Here is a 6,000-nt window from a genome sequence, read left to right as displayed (position 1 = left end):
CCTTATAAGGCAACATCCACAGGTTCTAGGGATTTGATGTGGCTTTGCGGGGGGCATTTTTCAGTCTTTCCTACAGCCATATTCAGTGTAACCCCACTACCACCTCCAGCAGACACTGAGTACAGCAATGTTGCCACCACTGCTCTTAGAATTGGATGTTTCTCCTGCTGCTTTTGCCATCACCACCCACCCCAAAGTAGTTTCTCCACTGTCACTGTGCCTTTGCTTCCCCAGCTCACAGTGCAAAGTCTTGAAACAGTATGTCTGGCTGAGCAGAGACCATGGACCCAGGCCCTTCCCTTAAAGGAAGCAGGGGTGGTGGTATCTGTCCTTTATGTCTCTCTAGGCAGAGGAAGGCTGGGCCTTTCCCCAAGTCTCATACAGTGGGGAATCCCCAACATTGGAGAGGGTTCATGTCCTGGACATGGAAAATTATCAATGTCCACTAGCCTCTCCCAGATCTTCTCTGTCATCCACAAGGTTCTTGCATGATCACACAGGCAGATCTTTCTGGTTCTTCTGTGCTGATTACTCATCAGGATTCTATGATTATGCTTGAGGGTAATGTCTGACCACAACCACTATGGCCACTGTCTGCTCTAAAAGTGCTGGAATCTATGAGACATTCACCTTCTTTGATGACCCCAAAGTTGCAAATACCTGTGATACCAACTCATCTGGGCAGTCCTAGATATCTCACAGGCAGACTATAGTACAAGCAAAAGGGGATATAAGCCTTCTTTCTTCTTCCCTTGGGCAGCACTGTGTCTCCTGAGCCCTCAGTCACTCTCGCCTTGGTTTCCATGGAGCTCTACATCCTCTGGCTCTTGCCTACAGCCCCTCTCCATGATCCTCAGATAGGAGTCCTTGGAGCTGGCCCAGAAAGTCTCTCAACTCTTTTCTTCCATCCCTCTTCAAGACAGCTGTGTGTGCAAGCTCTTCCCTCTTTCTCATTTAGCCAAAAGTCCTTCTGTATATCATGGGCTTCCACTCTTGACAGTCCTCCCTTGTATATAATTCTAAAACAGGGTAAAACTAAATACAGGCCAAATAAAAGTATGTGCCAAGGGCTATGGGAGCACAAAGAAAAGAAATGATTTGCAAGGCATCACAGAGGGTGCAGAATGTAAATTACATTTACATTCTGACCCCACCTGTTCTGTGCCAAACACATTGGGATACACCCACTTATCTCCAAGTCAGCTGCCACCATCATCTCACACCTGGAAGACTGATCCCTGGCTTTCACCTGCCCCCTCTGCTTCATTTTCCACCAGAAGCCAAAGGAATTATTCTTGATGTAAAATAGACAATGTTGCCCACTCCTTAAATCTTTCAAAAGCTTCCCATATCACTTTGTGTTATGGGTTGAAAAAAAGATATGTTGAAGTCCTCACTCCTAGTACCTGTGAAGGTGACATCACTTTATTTGAAGATAGGTTCTTTGCAGATTTAATCAAGTGGAGATGAGGTCATTAGGGTGGGCCTTAGTCCAATATGACTGGGGTCTTTATAAGAAAAGAGATTTTTGGAAACAGACACAGACACGGAGGAAAGACAGTTATGTGAAGACAGGGAGGAGATTGGAGTTATGCTGCAATGAACCAAGAAATGCCCGGGCTACTAGAAGCTAGAAGAGGCAAGGAAGAATCCTCCCCTAGAGCTCTGGAGGGAGTATGGCCCTGCCAACACCTTGATTTCAGGCTGCCAGCCTCCAGAACTGTGAGGCAACAAATTTCTATTGTTTTAAGCCACTCAGGCTGTAATACTTTGTTATGGCAGCCCCAGGAAACTAACACACTTGGAATATGCTTTAAACCCCTTCCATGACACATAGCCACACATGACCTGGCAGTTGACTTTCACCTTCATCTCCTGACATTAAAAAAAAAAAAACCTCCCTATATTCTAAATGCCTTGGTTTTCCTAGAGTGTACTGATGTCTCTCCCACTTTGGCTTTTTAGAACCACTGTCCCCTCTGCCCACTCTGTTCACACATCTTACACATCCGCTGTTCACACATCCGCCCCTTCCTCATCCTTCACAACTCAGTTTAAAAGGCCCTCACTCTGGGCTTCCCTGGTGGTGCAGTGGTTGAGAGTCCGCCTGCCGATGCAGGGGACACAGGTTCATGCCCCGGTCTGGGAAAATCCCACATGCCGCGGAGCAGCTGGGCCCGTGAGCCATGGCCGCTGAGGCTGCGTGTCCGGAGCCTGTGTTCTGCAATGGGAGAGGCCACAACAGTGAGAGGCCTGCGTACCGCAAAAAAAAAAAAAAAAAAAAAGGCCCTCACTCTGGAAGGTCATCCCTGACTTCATAGTTGAAGCCCTCACCCCCAGCCTACACTGATTTAATTCATAACATGTACCAGATTCTGTATTTCTTCATTTCTTTATCTGTTGACTTTTTAAATAGCTTACCTCCCCATTGGAACGTCAGCTCCAGGAGAGCAGGGACCTCCTCTATCAGACACACCACCTCCCCCCAACTCACACAGGTCCGGGCACATAGCGTTGTCCAAATGAGTGTTTGTCAAGTGAATGAATGCAGATTGGAAACAGGGGAACTAGTGTGAGTACAGCCCTGGAGGCTGGGAGAGTGCAGTGGATTCTCAGAGTGCTAAGTATGGAAGTCTGGAAGGAGAGGAGAGAGTGGCATTCTGCTGAGAGACCGTAGTGGACATTACTTGCTGGAAATGGGTCTGATTATAGATGTCTTAGAACATCCACTGGGGCATTTGACTTAATTCTGTATTAAAATGGAAGCCATACTTTTGAGCAGTGACCCTAGATGAACTTGTTTTAAGGATATCTCTCAAGTCAGAACACAGAGAATGGATTAGACAGGTGGGCAAACAGAGCCAGGGAGAACAGCGTGACTCCTATTAAAATGTTCCAGGTGAGGGGCTTCCCTGGTGGTGCAGTGGCTGAGAGTCCGCCTGCCGGTGAATGGGACACGGGTTCATGCCCCGGTCCGGGAAGATCCCACATGCCGCGGAGCGGCTGGGCCCGTGAGCCATGGCCGCTGAGCCTGAGCGTCCGGAGCCTGTTGCTCCACAATGAGAGAGGCCACAACAGTGAGAAGCCCGCGTACCGCAAAAAAAAAAAAGAAAAAAAAAGTTCCAGGTGAGAGGTGAAGGCGGCTTGACCCAGGGCAGGAGCCATGGGGATAGAAAAGGACAGAAAAGGCAGAGATTGAAGTGATAGGATTCAGCAGATGATGGCACATGGGAGCGGAGCAGTTTGGGAGGGCGGAACACGGTGCCAGTTTCCCTGGCTGGAACGACTGGACACGGAGAAAGGGCCCTCAGTACCTGTAGGAGGCAGCTTTCAAAGGAATGTGTCCAAAAGTAAGTTAAGTAGATGTTTTCATTGGTTCCTAGTAAATGAAATGTCTCAAGCTTAACTAGGATGGTCAGTTGCATTTTTAAGGCTTTCCTGCTCAAAAAGAAAGAAATGAGTTGATTTTTCTGTGTGCCCTCCCTCTTTCAGAGAGGTCTTGACCATCTGGACCACAGGCCAAAACTGACTTTGACCAGTTAAGCAGGGCCAGCAAAGCCCAGCCCGATTCTTGAGCCAAACCTCTCCACTCAGGACCGCTCAGACACCTCTCCCCCACCCCTCACTGAGCCAGGATGAATTTTTAACTCACTATTGATTAGGCAATTTTAAAATCAATTTTAATTAAATGAAAGATTTCTATCAGGATTGCTTCTTTCTGAACAGTAAATTGGACCTTGTAATAACACTTACATTGGAACATCTCTCATACAAGTAACAGAGTTCATCATAAATAAGTAAAGACCCTTCTCCTTATTATGCATTTGGGGAAAACCGAGGTTAGAGGTTTTGCCCAAGGCCCTGCAGTCATGGGGACAGAAATGGGGAACCTGAATAATGAGGATGGTGACGTCACATCTCACTACTACCACTCTCAACCTCCAAAATCCCTCTCTTTATATATGGAATAAAAAGAGAATAGATCCTTGTCAGTTACCGTGAAAGGGAAATTGGGAGTATTTAACTGACAAAGATGAAGCAAGCCCATTGAAAGATGTGCATAGAAGGTAGTTCATTATCAGAAGGCATTTTCCTGGTTAGAAATGGTCACGCTTGCTTGTAGAAATATTGCCCCAACAGAGAGTGTGCCTGCAAACATCACTCCTTTGCATGAGTCGCTGACACAAATCTGTTTCTTATCTTACAGCATTGCCTGTATCTCATACTGGGGAAACTGGGATACAGGGGCCCTCTGTCGGAACATCTGCTGTCAGGTTTTATCTTCCCCAAACTGCTTCAGCTGTACTTTTTTACATCACCCATCTGCAGATTCAGCCCTTTTCCAATTCCTGAACCAGTCTTAATGAGGATTTGACCAACTACATGTAGGGTGCAGACTTTATCTTAGTACCAATAGACCGGGACTCCATGATGGAGGCATGAGGCCTGATTGGCGGGCTTATCATGGAGCACTCCTTGTCTGCTCTCTTGAGTGGTCCATTGTCTTCTTGACTGACAGCTCCATCAGATGACAGCCCAGGATGTGGTCCTTCATCTTGTATCCCAAGATGCGAGATACCTAAGAATTCACTTTAGTACAGTTTATTAAGATACATTTTTAAATATAAAGTTAAATTTACCTTTTCGTGTACAATTCTATGAAATTTGACAAATGCACAGTTGTGTAACCACCACCACCAAGATATAGAATGGCTCTATTACCACACCCCAAAATTCCCTCCTGTCCCTTTGCAGACAACGCTACACCTAGCCCCCAGCAACCACTGATCGGTTTTCTCTTCCTATAGTTTTGCCTTTTCCAGGCTGTCATGTGGTTGGAATCATGCAATGCCTCACTTTGTGAGTCTGGCTTCTTTCACTTATCAGAATGTATTTGAGATTCACCTATGTCGTTACCTATATCAGCTGTTCATTCCTCTTAATTACTGAACAGTATTTTATTGTATGGATGTACCACAGCTTGTTTATCCATGCACCAGCTGAAAGACATTTGGGTTGTTGACAATCTGGCATGATAAAGCTGCTATAATAATTCATACACAGGTTTTTGTGTTAACATCTATTATTTACTCTCGGGTAAACACTTAGGAGTGGGATTCCTGAGTGTCACGGTGAGTGTGTAACTTTCTAAGAAATCGCCACATGGCTTCCCAGAGTGGCTGGACCAGCTTCACATTCCTACCAGCAATATACCAGAGCTCCAATCACTCCACATCCTCTCAGCCCTTGGCATCCAGTTTCTTTGTTTTCCAGTCTAATAGGCACAATGCCTGAGATTTTACTTTGAATAAATGGATGCCACACAGTTTCCCACCTTTAGCAACACTGTTGGTTATCTATCCACCAGCCATTTTCCTTCTCCCTTGCTAATAGAACCCAGATTTTGTTCACCCGCATCCTGGTGGTCATGTCCTTCAGGGTAAGCCGGGTATGCTCCTAACCCCAGTCAGTGGCTGAATCCTGTTTTCTCCTTTTGGCCACTTATGATGTGTCCACTCCCTTGCTATCCAATAAGACGTTTTGTCAAGTAGATATAAAGAGTTCAGAGTCAAAAGGAAGAATGTCTGGGCTTAAATCATGGCTCTGCTGCTTACTAGCTAGTGACCCTGCATAGCTACCTAAACTCTCAGAGCCTCTGGTCCTCTTCTGCAAAAAATGGGGATAATTGTAGAACCTACGTCGAGGGTTGCTTTAAGATCTGAATGAATCAATGCATGGAAGGTCTTAGCTTGTGCCCAGCAGATAAATATTATCATTATTATATTATCAAATGATTTCTCATTCCCTGCATTTTCCTGTCTATCTCCAGGAGTGAAGAGGTTTATATCCCCAGGCAAGAGGTATTTAAAGAAAATTAACCAGATTAAAATCTCACACAGTTATTTCAAAACAGTTTACTTGTCTCTTAAACAAATAAACTAACAAATTTAAGAAGGCTTTATTCTCTGAAAAATAAGTCACCATTCTAACAGGCTCATT

This window comes from Grampus griseus (genome assembly GCF_964374135.1).
Source record: "Grampus griseus genome assembly, chromosome: 14".
In the NCBI taxonomy this organism is placed as follows: Eukaryota; Metazoa; Chordata; class Mammalia; order Artiodactyla; family Delphinidae; genus Grampus; species Grampus griseus.
This window is presented reverse-complemented; position numbering follows the sequence as displayed.